Here is a 17,721-nt window from a genome sequence, read left to right on the forward strand (position 1 = left end):
GGACTAACTAGTTTGCTCTAGAACTCATGTATTATAGGTGCATAAAGTTCAACACAAACCAATAAAAGATTCAAGTTAGGGACTAAATTGAAACGGAGCAAAGAACTTGAGTGTGATGTGGACTGGCGCAACGGACTGTCCGGTGCACCATGCCCGTACAACTCTGAAGCAGCCACTCTCGGGAATTCAACGGCGCCCTCCGCTATAATTCACCGGACTGTCCAGTGTGCCAGCGGAGCAACGGCTACCTCGCACCAACGGTCAACTCTGACAGCAGGCACAGCGCAACGCAGAAGTCAGAGCAGAAAGTCAGAGGGCACCGGATTGTCCGGTGTGGCACCGGACTGTCCGGTGCCACAAGAAGACAAAGCTCCAATGGTCAACTTTGCTCCGAACCCTAATGGTTGGGTGACATGGCGGTGCACCGGACACTGACCAATGTCTGTCCGGTGGCGCACCGGACTGTCCGGTGCGCCCATCGCCAGCAGCCTCCCCAACGGCTACCTTGGTGGCTGGGGGATATAAATACCGCCCAACCGCCACAACCTCAAGCATCCAAGATTTCTGAAGATCACATTCAATACAAGAGCTCTAGCATTCACTCCTATACAAAATTCAAAAGATCAAAGCCTCTCTAAGTCCAAAATTCATGTCAAACACTTAGTGACTTGTGAGAGAGAAATTTCGTGATCTTTTGAGCTCTTGCTTCTTGGATTGCCTCTCTTCCTTTCTCATTCATATTCTCAAGTGCTTTGTAAGCGAGGCAAAAGACACCAAGTGTGTGGTGGTCCTTGCGGGGTCTTAGTGACCCGTGAGATTAAGGAAGAAGGCTCACTCAGTCTAAGTGGCCGTTTGAGAGAGGGAAAGGGTTGAAATAGACCCAGTCTTTGTGACCTCCTCAACGAGGACTAGGTTCTTTGGAACCGAACCTCGGTAAAACAAATCACCGTGTTCATTTGCTTGATTCTCATTTGATTTATTTTCCCATCTCTCCCGGACTTGATTTTAGTTCTAATGCAAACCCCGGCTTGTAGTGTGTGTTTAAAGTTGTAAATTTCAGATTACGCCTATTCACCCCCCCTCTAGGCGACTTTCATAATCCCACCACAAGATCCATACTAATGTCTTCCCATTTCCATGTTGGGATCGGTAATGATTGTAGAGGTCCAGAAGTTTTCATATGCACCGCCTTGACATGTCTACAAGTGTCACATTTCGCTACATAGCGAGCAATTTCAATCTTCATCTTAGTCCACCAGTAATGTTGTTTCAAATCTTGATACATCTTAGTGCTTCCAGGGTGAATGGAATATCGACTAAGATGAGCTTCATCCAAGATTTGTTGATGAAGTTCAACATCCTTAGGCACCACTATGCAGTTTTTAAACCATATTACTCCTTGATCATCTTTCCTAAAACAATTAGCCTTGCCGGCCTCCATTTTCTCATGAATATATTTCATACCCTTATCGATCCTTTGAGCATCAATAATCCTTTGTAGAATAACTGACTCAAGCTTCAAGTGTGTCAAGATTCCTTGTTGTACTATCCCCAGATTTAATCTTTCCATTTCCTGACATAAAGTGGTGTCAGGTGATCCCACTGTGAGACATTGACAAGAGGCTTTACGTCACACCCGGTTCTGGGGCAAAACCGAATGCATAGCATATGTGGGCCAGGATCCATTTTCCCTAGATATGTTGACGTCACAAGTGTAATATATCAAAAGACAATGCAATAAAGGTGTAAAAGTGAGTAGAGTAACTTTATTACATCATCCAAAACATTGTATCTTAACAAGTATCATAATCAAAGTATGACGGAATTAAACATGGACACTCTTCCACAGGAAGGTGACTGGTGCATCGTTAGACTCAAAACTCATCAACGTCATCTGCGAAGTCTTCGTCGTCACCCTTTGATCAAAATATTAGCAACGGTGAGCTCACTTATGGTCGTGGCTTAGCAAGTGGTGGAAATAATGCAAAGTTAACAAGGTAGGCTATGGATAAGCGGTAAGCATTTTAGTAGGTCAATATTTTATTATCAACACGTGTCTTACTAATAAGTGTGTCCCAAATATCCCAATTAATCAAAGGCATAAGATTATATCAAAAACACTTAAGTGAAATCACTTAAGTAAACTATTAGTAGATCATCGGATCACGATTTATTTTTCCATCATTAGGTTCAATTATCATGTGAGGGTCCAGGTTGCTCTTAACTGTGAGCACGACTAACATATCAGTTTTACACTTTGTAGAGGTGGTACAACTTTATCCACAAGTCGTGTATCCCATCTAGCCTAGGTTGGTCGGACCCATAAACACTGCCTAGGTGAATGGCTAGGGATCCACTATGAGGCTTTCACAAAATATCCTTAGTACAAAGCCACCCGCTAAGGTTTCCACGTCAGTATTGATGGCCCTCTCGGTGAGGTAACTTAGCCAAGACTACCACCCCATGTTAACATGAGATGCCACAAACCACTGTCACCCCCTCTTGCCCATCTTTTAGGTAGGGTTGCTAAGCACTAAGTCTATAGAGCTAATTACCAAAGCCAGAGCCATTATAGCACTCGTGGTTGCACTGTTATCCTGGATGGTCACTCCATGTTCTATTTAATACAAAATGTTCTTGTTTAACCATCGGGTTAACATCATAAATAAAACTTCATTTCCTGAACATAATATCATTAAAAAGAGTGACATCATATTTATCAAGTTGAGCAATAGCAAAAAAAATGCTAAGCATAGCATTTATCCCAAGGTAATTCAAGGAATAGGGTTGGTAATTCTAGGAAATCCTTATTTAGGCAAATCCCTTCAAATTATGCAATATCTGAAAAGTAAACAATATTATATGCAATATTTGGGTACAAATAGAAATGCAGAGGGAGAATCCACTTGCCTTGCTCAAAAGTGTCCTGTGGGTCGTCCTCGAACGAGTTTGATTCGTTTACCTCACAGTCAACTTCTAGCATCGATTTGTGTATCGTACATACAAAAGAATACGTATGCCAAATAAATAAACATCCACCATTACATGGATAACCATTCACCATTACATACACATTCATATATCACACAACTATACTCATAAATATGTCTAAAGCATAAATATTTTTATTAATCCACTATATTCTCCACTTTGAGTTATCATTGGTGAAAATATGAGTAGGTGACTACGAAGCTAGTTTATCTAATATAACGCAGATAAAATGACTTAACAAACTTTACGGAAAATAATTCTTTATGACTAATAATAATTCTTTGGGTTTTATCCTTTCCTTTCTAATCAGAAATTATACGCATTACTAAAATGTTTATTTATAAATCACATAATATTAATATTCTAAGAATTAATGTAAATTACTAATTTTGGACTTTGGTAACATAATCATGGTTATTTTGATATAAATAGATATTTTACTAATTCTACGTGATTAAGCGATATATGTACGAATATTTGTATCCTGATTAGTGAAAGTTTATATCTTAACCTAATCGACACGTGGCCTAATACTTCTTTTATTTTCTTATATTAGTAAAACTTATACTTAACCCACTATTAAAATAATATCATTGTATGCGCTACAATGAGAAGTTAGTCGCAGAAGTTTCTAATACTTAATCCCAAAATCAAGAATCATGACGTATCTTATTTATTTTCAAAATAAAAAAATAATGTCCATATCCAAAATATTTCTGTCGGGGTTGATTCACAATTAACTCTATTCTTCGGCGTAGCAAGAAAATAACAGGGATCTCTTTTCAATGGTTTCTGAAGTGAACAATATTATACAAAATCTAGGGGCTAAAATGTAAAAAGTGCATCTTCTACCTTGGGCTTGTGCTCGTGTGCAGGGAGCTCGGCGAGCAGGGAGAAAACGGGACGGGGTGGCGCGGATGATTGCAAAAGGGCAGGGGTGCAACACAGAAGCTCTGGCGAGGCGCGCAGGGCACAACGGTGAAGACCGGCGGCTTAGGCAAGCTACGCGATCGACGGCGGACGGTCCGGCGTGGCGGCGTCGCGAGAGAGAGAAGGGAGATCTTGGGCATATTTGGAGAAGTGAGCTCGTGCAGGGGGGAGAAGGGGCTCAGCCCGGTTCCATTTATAGGGAGAGGCGAGGAGGAGAAGAACCGGGGAGGGGAGAAGACGGCGGTGGCGCCATCAAAACGCCATTGATGGTGTTGCCATAATGCTGGCCATTATGGCCAGAGAGATGGGAATGGGGAGGAGAGGAAACGGGAGGGCCGACGACGTCCTTTACTCGGGGGGAAGAAACGGATAGGAGGGAGGCGAGGGGACCGGGGTGGCCAAATGGCACGGTGAAGACAGCGCCTGGGCGCGGCGGCAGCGCATCCAGGGGAGGAAGAAGGCTCCCCTGCGGGTGGGGCCTACTGGTAAGTGAGAGAAAGGGGAAGGGAGGTGGGGGCAAGGGCGCAGATGGGCCCTGGTGGGACAAATCTGGCCGACAGCTAGGGTTTCATTTTTTTTCTTTTTCATTTAGAAATATAGACAAATGTATTTTAAAATATTTCTAAAAATCATAATAATTCTACCAAAATTGTTTATAACTAAATTGCTTAATTTTGTACCAATGTTTATATATTAATTAATTGGACTTTCAATATAAAAGAAATTCTACGAAACAACCATAATTCAAATATGAGCAACCAAAAATTATTCTAAAGGAAATAAAATCAAACACTTGAAGAAAAATTCTTTACTATTATTGCCACTAATTTTCTAATTATATTATCTTTAGTTGATGGTTTTTTTGAGGTGTTACACTTTACGACTTAAAGCATCCGCCACCACATTAGCCTTTCCTGGGTGGCAATGAATTTCCAGGTCATAATCCTTGATCAACTCGAGCCACCTTCTCTATCTCATGTTTAACTCCGACTAGATGAAAATGTACTTTAAACTCTTGTGATCTATATATATGACATATATTCCCCAGTAGATAATGACACCAAATCTTAAGGGCATGAACTACTACGGCTAGTTCCAAATCATGTGTTGGGTAATGTTCCTCATGCTGGTGCAGCTGCCTTGAAGCATACGCTATTACTCGTCCCTCTTTCATTAGAACACACCCAAGCCCAATGCTGGATGCGTCACAATAAACATCAAATGGCTTTTCATTATCCAGTTGAGCCAAAATCGGTGCAGTGGTCAGCAATACTTTCAATTGTTCAAAGGCCTCATTGCATTTAAGAGACCAGTCAAACTTAACATCATTCTTCAGCAACTCAGTAATAGGTTTAACGATCTTGGAGAAATCGGGATAAACCTGCGGTAATAACCAGCCAATCCAAGGAAACTTCTAACTTGATGTACTGTAGTGGGAGATTTCGATTCCAAAATATCCTTGACCTTGCTAGGATCAACCGCAATCCCTTTGGCAGATAGAAAATGTCCTAGAAATTGGATTTCCTCCAACCAGAACGCGCACTTGCTGAATTTGGCATATAGTTGATGCTCTCTCAAGCGCGTTAACACAATCCGCAAATGTTTTGCATGCTCCTCCTCATTCTTGGAATAGATCAAAATGTCATCAATAAAGACCACCACAAACTTGTCTAATTCGGGCATGAATACCGAATTCATTAAGTATGTGAAGTGGGCTAGAGCATTTGTCAATCCAAAGGACATAACCAAATATTCAAATAACCCATACCGAGTGGTAAAAGCGGTCTTGGGTATAACCTTGGGTCAAATTCTGATATGATGATAGCCCGATTTGAGATCAATTTTAGAAAATACCCGGGCTCTAGTGAGTTGATCGAATAAAATATCGATCCGAGGAAGATGATACTTGTTTTTAATATCACTTCATTAAGGGGTTTGTAGTCCACACACATTTGAAGAGTTCGATCCTACTTCTTGACAAAGATTGTTGGACATCCCCATGGCGATGAACTCAGTCTAATCAATCCTTTCTCCAATAAGTCTTGTAATTGCATCTTCAATTCCACCAGCTCATTGGGTGGCATAAGGTACGATCTTCTAGAGATAAGAGTCGTATCGGGCTTCAAGTTAATCACAAACTCCACATGAAGCAATTTTTCGGTGGAAGCCAAAAATTCGTGAAAGATAGACACAGCGCTTTCGGTGAAAGTTAATCCACATGAAGCAATTTTTCTTCTTTAGATCCATGTCCACTTGGTCTATAGCATATTGGGAGAGATGATTGAATTTGGCGAGATATTGCATCACCGAATCTCCTCCTTGCTTCAAACGTATAAACTCCTCTAGTTTCATCTGTAAAACCCCTTCTGGAATATAGTGTTCCCTAAACGCCTGCTTGAATTCTGCCCACGCAACAAGATATCATGTAGGTTGAACAACTGCAAAATTTGCCCACCAGGTGCTGGCAAGGCCCCTCAATTGTTGGGCAGCGAATAGGGGCTTCTGGGTCTCAATACATCCAATCAATCCGAACTTTTGCTCCATGACCCGTATCCATTCATCTGCTTCCAAAGGTTCTTCAGCTTTAACAAAAACTCCAAGTACGTGGTGTCTCGATGGCCTTGGGGTTGACCTCTGCCTCCCTGCTGATGAAACTGATTTCCAGCCATTTCACGCAGGAAACGAGTGTTGTGAGCGGTGGCATTAACTAAGGCTGTGATAGCCTCAGCCAATGTGGAAGGTACAGGCGACGGGTTCAGAGTTTCCTCCCCGCCGTGGGAAGTTCCCGCCCCATCTTGAGCACGAGTTCTTGATGGCATCTGAGGAAGAAAAACATACTTAATTATAACATGCCACAAGTACACCACCTTTATTACATTATGTCAGACTGGTACTAATTATACATACTCACTGGTACAACTCAACTTTCCTTATTTAATTTACATAAGGAAACCACCTACTACTATACTACTCTAGTTGTCTTCATCATTGGCTGCTCCCGCTCCACTGCCAGCTTCGGGAGAACGTTCATCTACGAGGTTCATGGAAGGAGGGGCTCCAAAAAGATCCAACTCCCCATAAGGTCCTCCGCCAGCTGCTCTAGATGCTTCGGCGCCCATTGCTGCAACCTCCGGTGGCACGTTCAGGTGCAGCTGGTCGTATAGCGTGTGCACTTCCTCATGCAGAGTGTTATTGTATGCTTGCAGATTTTCTAGGGATACGTTTAACTCCATCACCCGGGCTCAGGCATTTGCCTCGCAATCCCAGGCTATAGAGTGTGAATTTACAGCCCAGTCTATAGCCCTGTCTCGTTCCACGATCTCCTGCTGCAAGCGGTCAACCTTCGCTGATAGCTCAGCAATACGGTGGCTATCTCGCGCACGTTCCCTGTTTCCATGACGCAGTTCCGACGTGAGTCGTTCCACTCTGACCTCTAGATCCCCTATGGGATCATTACTTCCGCTACTGCTCCCCTCATGTCGAGGAGCCAGCTGGTGCCGGGGCACGCCTCGAGGTCCGGTTGCCTTCTGTTTGGTAGGCTTGGTACGTGCCATACCTCCATAAGAGGAGAAGATTTATTTAGTATAGTTTAAACATGATGCATGCATGACCTATGATTATGGAATCAACTTTTCGTTGATCCCCTACCTCCTACGTATACTATTATTTGGCACTCTATTACCTGACTTCAAAAGATAAGTTACTATAAGAAAGGATCAAGGTTAGAATGAAAGAAGATTCTAAGATAAGTATTTTTAAAATCTTTTGAAGCACTAAGTAATGTCTGAAGAGATGGGCTTCGCTCCGATACTAGCTGTCACAGAACCTCCCAAGGTATTAGGCCCACCTACAAATGTCCTTGTCCTAAGGACCTCAGATAGTCATGCAGGTGTGCATAATGACTCGGCAAGTTCGGTTATCTGTATCTTCATCATATCGCCCAAGAGCGCTTAGCCCATCACGCAGACATTACACATCATCGGAGTAGAGAGTAAGCGGAAAAGATCACCATAACATAATTTACATTCATACAAAAATATAGAAAGAGTAGTTATTACATATCCGAGTACTTGAGTGCATAACTTATTATTATTACATCACTAGGAGGCAAAACACCCTCCCCAAATAAGTTTTAGTGTTCATCCTCCTGCTTCAGAACCACCTTGGAACAGAAACTGCAGAACTCAGCTGTTTCATCACCTACAACAACATGGGTTTGAAAACCCTGAGTATGGAGTGTAATTTCGCAAGTCTTACCCATCAAAGGAAAATACTCTCAAGGATATGTTGGCTTTTAGGAATCAAGGTAAAGTTTATCAAGATTCAAAGACTTCTTTTGCAGAAAAGCTTACTATGAGTGATCCTTAAAAATCCATTTTTATTATCAGATTAAGTAATTACCTGCATCTAGATTTCTTTCTAATCTATATCAAGCACTTGGCCTATACTAGTCGTCTTTTATCAACCCTTCAGTTCACTTGATGCTACGTGTAAGTCAGTGACCAAGTCTTCATGTCCGAGAAGTAACGGTGATACGAATCAATTAATACCCAGATGGGGATCTCCAACCACACGACATATGTAGCACTTAACCCTTGCATATGTCAACTTGCCACCGGGTTTCTCAAGACCAGAATAGGTTCACGCCAACCGAGAGCATAGATACTCCATCATCCAGCCTCTTGCCACGGAGGGTACACGCTACTCTAGCCATCTCTCCACTCCCATTGCATGGTGGCATTTCTAGTATTGGTCCGATCGAGGCAAAGCTTACCTATGATGAGGCATGTGGCCAGTTAAAAGGTCCTCGATCATCAAGCCTACATCGGTTTGGTCCTTAAACGACTCAGACGGAGACACTACACCGAGACTTCCTTCTCGTGCAAGTCACCCACCCGGTCTCATCTTTATCATTTAAAACCCAAAGTCTGGTACCTGGCTGAGGTACATCTTTTCAGATGTTGAACCCATCACGGCCATGATGGATTCACCATCATATGTCTTTTCTTTGTAAGAATTCCCATCCAGTATGAAGCATCACATTTAGTTTTTAAAACAAAACATTTTGTTTTTCTAAAGCAAGGCTAAGTGAAAGTCGCCTAGAGGGGGGTGAATAGGGCGAATCTGAAATTTAACAACTTAATCACAACTACAAGCCGGGTTAGCGTTAGAAATATAATCGAGTCCGAGAGAGAGGGAGCAAAACAAATCGTGAGCGAATAAAGAGTGAGACACGGTGATTTGTTTTACCGAGGTTCGGTTCTTGCAAACCTACTCCCCGTTGAGGTGGTCACAAAGACCGGGTCTCTTTCAACCCTTTCCCTCTCTCAAACGGTCCCTCGGACCGAGTGAGCTTTTCTTCTCAATCACTTGGAACACTAAGTTCCCACAAGGACCACCACAAGATTGGTGTCTCTTGCCTCAACTACAAGTGAGTTTGATCGCAATGAAGAATCAAAGAAAGAAGAAAGCAATCCAAGCGCAAGAGCTCGAAAGAACACAAGCAAATCTCTCTCTCTAATCACTAGGGCGTTGTGTGGAGTTTGGAGAGGATTTGATCACTTGGGTGTGTCTAGAATTAAATGCTAGAGCTCTTGTAAGTAGTTGAAGTGGGAAAACTTGGATGAATTGAATGTGGGGTGGTTGGGGGTATTTATAGCCCCAACCACCAAACTAGCCGTTTGGTGGGGCTGTCTGTTGCATGGTGCACCGGACAGTCCGGTGCACACCGGACATGTCCGGTGCGCTAGCCACGTCACCAAAGCCGTTGGGTTCCGGCCGTTGGAGCTCTGTCTTCTGGGCCCACCTGGATGTCCGGTGGCACACCGGACATGTACTGTAGAGTGTCCGGTGTGCCAGCGCGCGCGTGCCTGACTTCTGCGCGCGCTGGCGCGCATTTAATGCGCTGCAGGTAGCCGTTGGCGCCTGAAGTAGCCGTTGCTTCGTTGTCACACCGGACAGTCCGGTGTACACCGGACATGTCCGGTGAATTATAGCGGACTAGCCGTTGTGAATTCCCGAAGCCGACGAATTCAGAGTCTCTTCATCCTTGGAGCACCGGACACTGTCCGGTGTACACCGGACAGTCCGGTGAATTATAGCGCGACGACTCTGAGAATTCCCGAAGGTGCGAAGTTCAGCTTGGAGTCCCCTGGTACACCGGACAGTCCGGTGCGCCCCACCAGGGTGCCTTCGGTAGTCTCTTTGCTCCTTTGTTTGAACCCTTTCTCTTGATCTTTTTATTGGCTTATTGTGAACCTTTGGTACCTGTAGATCTTATAGACTTGGGCAAACTAGTTAGTCTAATTATTTGTGTTGGGCAATTCAACCACCAAAATTAGTTAGGAAATAGGTGTAAGCCTAATTCCCTTTCACTAAGCATCATAAAAATCCTTTTCATAAAAGGGTATCAAGGAATGGTAATCCATTTTCCAAGGAAGGAAATGCATCAATGTTTTCGCACACAATTCCTATCACCTAATGCATCATATAAGGTAATAAAGATTTTAAAACAACAAGGAAAAGGGATAATGCACCAGGGCTTGCCTTGTGCTGCAGGAGGTTTAGGTTCCACTCCGCAGATGTCGAAGTAAAAGTTGTTCTCCGCTGGAGGATTTTCAGCTTGGGAGACAACTTCTTCTACCACGGTTTCTTCCTCGTGTTCTATACATGGAAATACATGTACATTAATGCTTATGTGATGTCATGAATATGCAGTTACACAATAGAAACATGCTAAGTAGTATCTTGAATACAACTTTCCTTCACGGTACAAACTAATCACTAGGGTTTCCTAATTTGGTATTCTATTAGTACTAAGTAACTTAACCCTAGGAGGCTAGTTATTGGGTTTTTGACCAAAAAGTGTCCAAATCATTTCAAACATCACCCAGGGTCTTCAATCATCATATTAAGCCTACCCAAAAAGTTTCACAATTTTTGGAGTTACTAAGTTATTTTTAAAATTCTAAAAGGCTTGGTTTGAGCATCTTTAAATGCTAAATAATTACAGGCTTGGGATAAAAATCTTGGAACTATTTTTATTAAATACTATGTAATTTTAGGAATCTAGCAAAATTGGTCTCACAATTTTACCAATTGTCTACTATTTCCTACAAATTTCCTAAGCTCACAGTAAAAAGAAAAGGAAAAATGATGAATAGTGTCGGGCTCAATTCAGCCTGGGTCGGCCTGCGAACAGAGAAAACTCGCCCCCGCGCGCGCCTGAGTGAGACTTTCTCATGGAACCCCCTAGGTATTTGAATAACTCTAGACCAACTCAGGGCACTGTTTTCTGAGTCACTACATTTTCACTTAAACCCTCCCCTTCTTCCGCTTCACACGACTAGGTCCCCGACCATGGACGGCAGCGCGAATTACTTTGACGAACCTGCACTGGCCGCTATACCCTATAATCCAGGCTCAAATTTGTTCTTACACCTAACTCAACTCTTGGCGCTCCACTGGGGATCGAAAATCGGGCACGAAGTCCATCCTAGAGCTCAGTCTATGAGCACCCGCGGATCCGAGACCTTCACGGACCCGTTCCAAGTGACACAACGCGGTAGAGTCTGAATTGGGAGCATGATAAGTTTCAGTAACTTACTAGGACTCAAGAACGACGGCTAGGCAGACGGGTGAAGGGACAGAACGAAGAGTCGATGGAGGGAGTGTCTGCGGCGGCGTTCCACGGTGGCAACACGACGTTCCGGGGTTCCGGCTATGGTAGAGTTCAATCGGGCGGGTCGATGAGCATCACGACATGTAAGAGAACTCAAAACACTCACAGGTCCGACCATGGTTACCTTAGAGGGCTCTGGCCACGGCGAGATGCCTCGCGGCGACACGGGTGACCGATTTGGGGGAAATCTCAATTCCTCGGGCTATGGTGGATGGCATGACGTGGTTGGGGTTGCGTTGGGTTCGTGACAAGGGGGCGGAGCAAGGGAAACGCTCAATTTATAGAAGCCAGCCACGGTTGCTCCGAATTTGAACGGGAATTGGATCACAACAGTGACGAGATATTGCTACTAAGGCGAGTTCATTGTGGCACGCACTGGGGCAAAGTCCTATGGCAATCACTAGTTACTCTCCATGACTCGCGACGACGTGGTAAGACGACCTATGGCGTGGCGTGACTGAGATCGCCGATGTCCCCCGATGACATCGGCTACTCGACCACGTCGCTAGGCAATCGAGTGCGGCCGATAAGCTCACGTCCGAGACCAAATCCACCTCCCGTCCGATCTTTTTACCTCTCGTAGTTATCCATGCGCCACAGAGCATGAATCACAGCATCGGCGTGGATCACGGCGCGAGGATCACAGGCAGCGGGTGCAACACACCAGGGATCTATTCTAGTCATCACATCACAACTTGTTTTGAAATTTTTACCTAGTGGATGCATTCTAGGTGTAACATACATAATGAAATGCTAATGCAGATGATGTCATGCCAAAGTTTTAGTTCTTGTAACACAAGGGGTGTTACAGGATCTAGATTAGTTAGGATAGGATTAATTTGTTAAGATAAGATAGAATCTTTTAAGATGAGATGGTCCTATTAGAATAGATTTATCTTTTAACGGGGAATACTCTAGGTTGATTAATTATCTTGAAAACATATTTTTATGCCTAATTGACAATGCAGATGCAATTGCGGACATTACTCCACCACTCATCACATTCAATCAAAGAACCAAATCAGACATGTATCATAAGAACAAGCATTCAAGCGTTAAATACCTACAAAAGTATATTATTTTATTTTCTAGTATTAAGTTTCCTACTCCTAAGGATCAATCTAGGTACAAGATTTCAATGTGTGAAACCCACTTTTGTCTTTAGAAGAGAAAAGGTAAGAGAAATTAGAGTAATGGAGCAATAGATGAGAAAAGATTAAGGAAAGTTTAGAAAGAATCAGAGTACCTATCCTTGACCTAGGGGATGTGGGTACAACAAGGGTGAGCTCACATACGTTCATCGCTCAACAAGTTGTGGGGAATAATGTGCATGAGCTCACTTACGGTGGGGGCTCATGTGAAGTGTAAGGCTTACCAAAAAAGATGGTTAAAGCTGAGCATTGCTTTTAAAGTTGGTCAAAGTTTTATTAGCAGTTACTAAGTATAAGTAGATACCAATCCATTTAAATAAGAGATCACAATTAATAATAAAACCCACAATGCAATGCAAATGACAGATTAAGTTTAATTCCATAAATTAATCATGTGAGTGTCCGGGCCACTCATGAACGTGAACACGACTGATATACCAGTTTTGCACTGCAGTGGTTGCGCATCTTTACCTATAAGTTGTGTTACCCATTTGCCAAGGGATCGTGACTTCCCATTCATCTCTACCGAGGAGACGAGACATGGTAGCACTACGAGGCATTTCCAAAGTTCCACTAGTTCGAGAAGACCCACTACAGATTCAGGAAGAAGAAAGCATAGAAATCCCTCGTCCGAAAAGCTTTACAGACAGTTCGACCCGAGGACCTCCCGATACTCTACAGCGACGCCTCCCCGCTTGCCCCTTTCGGTAGCTTTCCTAATTATTTGGCCCTTTCGGTAATCTCTTCCTAGCTTTCCTAATTATTTGGCCAAGGGCATCTCATTCCACCCTTGTGGTAGCACCGTTTTCCTGAGTGGTTCTCCATGTTCCAATTAATACAATAATCTTATCATGAACAATAATTAAACCAACAATATTAATTAAACATGATCATATATAACATTAATTTCCCAAAACCAGGTAGAGCAATAGCAAAACTACCCAATAGTTCATTTGTTTATAAGGTGTGGGATAGACAATACTAGGGAGACCTATTAGGTCCCATCAAATTAACCTGAGCATGTCACAGTGATTAATAGGAACATTATTAGGTAAAGAAGAGTGATCAAGGGCACAACTTGCCTTACACTTGAGATTCCAGGTACTTTTCCAAGTCTTCAATTTACTCGTGACCTCGCTGCTACTTATAGCAATACTTACAAATAGACAAGGAGTACATAAAATAACATTGAACAAACTATGTAAAAATAATCTACGCGCTGCTAAAATCGTGGTTATGGTTGGAAAGATATGATTTTCTGAAGTTCAAGGTGATTAAACAATAAAACTATATTCTATATTGATTAATCATGTGAGAAAATACATAACTATCTTTATTCAGCTTTTAATCTAGGTTATAACTTGAGTAGATGTCATATTTTAATCAGATTATATTTATGGACAGATTAACATAGTAGGATTAATCTACTAAACATAGGTTAAATAAAGATATAATTATAAAAGTATGAGATATGCTACAATTAACGCGGTTACTACGTAAAAAATTATTACGAAGCGAACACAACTTGAACAGACCAAATTAGGGTTAAAACAAAGAAGATATGATTTTTTTTCTATGGTTCTGGGTTTATTTTTATACCTAAAAATTCATTTCCTATATTTATTTTCACTAGTACAAATAAGCTCAAAGCCTGCGGCACGTTCAACTTTTCACTGGCGGTTTCCGTTATCAAACGTCAGTGAAAGAAACAGGTGGGCCCAGCTTTAAAAACCGCCAGTGGAAACCTATTTCCACTGGCGGTTATCTTAACACAACCGCCAGTGGAAATAGGATGTTTCCACTGGCGGTTGTGTAACACAAACCGCTAGTGAAAATTGATTTCCACTGGCGGTTATCTTAACTTAACCGCCAGTGGAAACATCCTATTTCCACTGGCGGTTTTTAAAGACAACCGCCAGTGGAAATCAATTTTCACTGGCGGTTTTTAAAGACAACCGCCAGTGAAGTGTCTGTTATAAATACCCCTCTTCCCCCCACAGTGAACTGTATGCTCGCAGCCAACTTCCATTGGAGGCGATTTTGGAGGTCCAGAATTCACAAAATACATGGGGAGAGGTTTTGATCTTCATTTTTTGGAAGAAGATTGCTAAGAAAGGTTGGTTTATGTTGCTAATGTCAATTTTTATTCATTTTTGCTCAATTTTAGCCACATTTTGGATCTAGGGTTTCACCATTGGAGAGAGAGTGTATCCTCTCTCAATTTTAGCCACATTTTAGCCACATTTTTGCTCTATTCGCTCAAATAAAGTTGTTTAATATGGTTAGATTTTGTCTATCCTCTCTCCTTTTTCATGTTTAGTTCTCAAATCAGTTTATCCATGACATATTAAGTTGTTTAATGAATGGTTCATGTGTTGTGTGGAGAGAGAAGAAGATAGGTTTGGTAATTAAGATTGTTTTTATTAGTTGCTATGAAAGTTGGTTTAATTATGTTTTAATTGCCAATTATTGTTCATCTTTGCTCAATTTTGGAACTAGGCCTTCACCATGTGTTAGAGAGAAGAGTATGGCTAGGAAAGTTTAGTTTTATGTTCCTCTTGCCAATTTTTGTTCATTTTCCTTAAATTTAGCCACATTTTGGATATAGGGTTTCACCCCTTCATCCTTCCCGACAGGTGGTGATGGAGAGGACATCCTGGATGTATAACTTATCAAGGCTAGATCCATCATACATATCCGAGGTCCATAGGTTTATTGATGTCGCTACGAACCATGCTTGGAGAACAAAGACAAAACACATATATTGTCCATGCATGGACTGCAAAAATGCTGCTGTATTTAATGACACAGAACAAATCATATCTCATCTGGTATGTCGAGGATTTATGAAGGATTACACAATTTGGACAAAGCATGGAGAGGGTAGCTCTTCGCCTTATACCACTGGAAACCCTGAGAACATCGACGACAGATTTCAGTTCGTTCACGAGACACACCAACCTCTTCCACAGAGCGAACATGTAGTGCAAAATGTTACTGATCATGGTTACGCTCGAGGAAATGAACATGATAGACCTCATGTTCTGCCAAGTGTTATGGATGAGGAAGATGCAGAGTTGCTAGAGGCAATGTTGTGTCGTCATACAGATCAATCGATGTTCTTAATGAAAGGTATGGAGTCCCTGAAGAAGACAGCAGAAGAGCCTTTGTACGACGAGTCTAAGGGTTGTACCAAAGAGTTCACGACGCTCCGGTCTGTGCTAAAGCTGTTGATGTTAAAAGCTAAATATGGTGTGTCTGATGCTGGCTTCGATGCGTTCTTGAGTATTATCGCAGACATGCTTCCAAAGGAGAACAATGTGCCTGCTAACACGTACTATGCAAAGAAACTAATCAGTCCGCTCACTATGGGTGTGGAGAAGATCCACGCGTGTAGAAATCACTGTATCCTTTATCGAGGTGATGATTATAAAGACTTGGAGAGCTGCCCAAAGTGCGGTGCAAGTAGGTACAAGACGAATAAAGACTATCGAGAGGACGAAGAGTGTGTTGCATCCATGTCTAAAGGGAAGAAGCGAAAGAAAGCCCAAAAAAAGACTTCAAAATCCACGAGCAAAGAAAAAGAAGTAGACTATTATGCGCTCAAAAAGATTCCTGCTTTGGTGATGTGGTACCTCCCCGTCGTTTGCTTTATAAAACCGCCAGTGGAAATGCATTTTCACTGGCGGTTTTCTTTATTCAGTCGCCAGTGGAAATGCACTTTTCACTGGCGGTTCCTTAAGAAAACCGCCAGTGAAAATGCACTTTTCACTGGCGGTTCCAAAATAACCACCAGTGGAAATGCTGATTTCCACTGACCCCTAGCACTGGCGGTACTGAAAAACGCCAGTGTAAATATGTTTAGAACCGCCACTATAGAGCTTCTGTGTACTAGTGTTTATAACTACCTAAAACCCAATGGTCTATTTCCATTATTTGTAGACTTCTCGGGGTTCTATTCGTAAAGAACATGACCCATTTGTGGTGAAACTAGAGTTGTAGGGGTCGGTGGGTTGATTTCAAGATAGCTCATGGGTTCCTAATGAAAAAGGCCATGGAGGGGGTTGATTATATATCGGTCGTTAGATCCCCAATCGAGGGCCACAATTAGGTTTGGCTCGTTTTAAAACCGGCACATATCGTTGTCCCTTATAACCGCAATCCATAGCACGGACGCCTTCCACGCTCCCATTGACTCACACCCCTCAGATCCGAACCTAGCGCCCCTGACTTAATCATGAAACGGTACCCCAACTTCTAATCTAGCACGCCAGCACAAGATCCAACGGTTAGAAGTTTGTCGTCCTCCTCCTAGCACCGGACTGCAGCGCCCACACGCACAGAACGGCGGCGACATCGCCGGTGCACCTAGTTCCATGCTCCGGTCCACTAACTGCTAAATCGATGGGTCCTATGAGAAGAGGAGGAAACCATGATTTATCAGAAGAGGTTCTCACCTCCGGTGATGATGTGAAGGCCTCTAACCACGTTGATGGCAACCCCGTGGCAGCATAGTGACCACGGCGAGCAATCCCGAGGACCCCAGCTTCAAATCACCCCCAGCGAGGTCATGGGCGCCCTCCGCGCGCCCTGGGCAATCTCCCTAGCCTAACTCTAAGGCCCCAACGAGGGTGCACATGAGTCCTACCATGGCGGCACTCCTACCTCCTCCCCTGCTCCAAGCGCATGTTCTGTTCGCCAGGAGCGGCCCCAGTACGATGGGTGGAAGAGGTATCACATGGGGGTCGGTTTTATATGCATCCAGAAAAAGTCTGAGCCTGAATGACGACGGGATCGGGCTCGAGATCCACGATGCGCTTGCGTATGTTCGTTGAAACAAACCTAGAGTCCTAGCTAGAAATTGGATCTACCGTTGCGGTCCCACATGCAAGCGACCCTAGGAATCGTGGCTCCCGCGCGGCTCCGGCTGACAGGCAGGGTCCACCTGTTGGCATGCGGAAATGGGCA

At 43.1% G+C, this 17,721-nt stretch overlaps 1 pseudogene across 1 annotated transcript; it reads left to right on the forward strand.

Annotated features, from left to right (window-relative positions):
- The first annotated feature begins 15,557 nt into the window (after window positions 1–15,557).
- Window positions 15,558–17,455, forward strand: LOC100384113 (LOC109942499-like pseudogene; annotated as a pseudogene). Its single transcript, NR_151659.1, has one exon. The product of NR_151659.1 is annotated as a protein-like pseudogene (transcript).
- Window positions 17,456–17,721: the final 266 nt, after the last annotated feature.

This window comes from Zea mays, chromosome 4, assembly GCF_902167145.1.
Source record: "Zea mays cultivar B73 chromosome 4, Zm-B73-REFERENCE-NAM-5.0, whole genome shotgun sequence".
NCBI lineage: Eukaryota > Viridiplantae > Streptophyta > Magnoliopsida > Poales > Poaceae > Zea > Zea mays.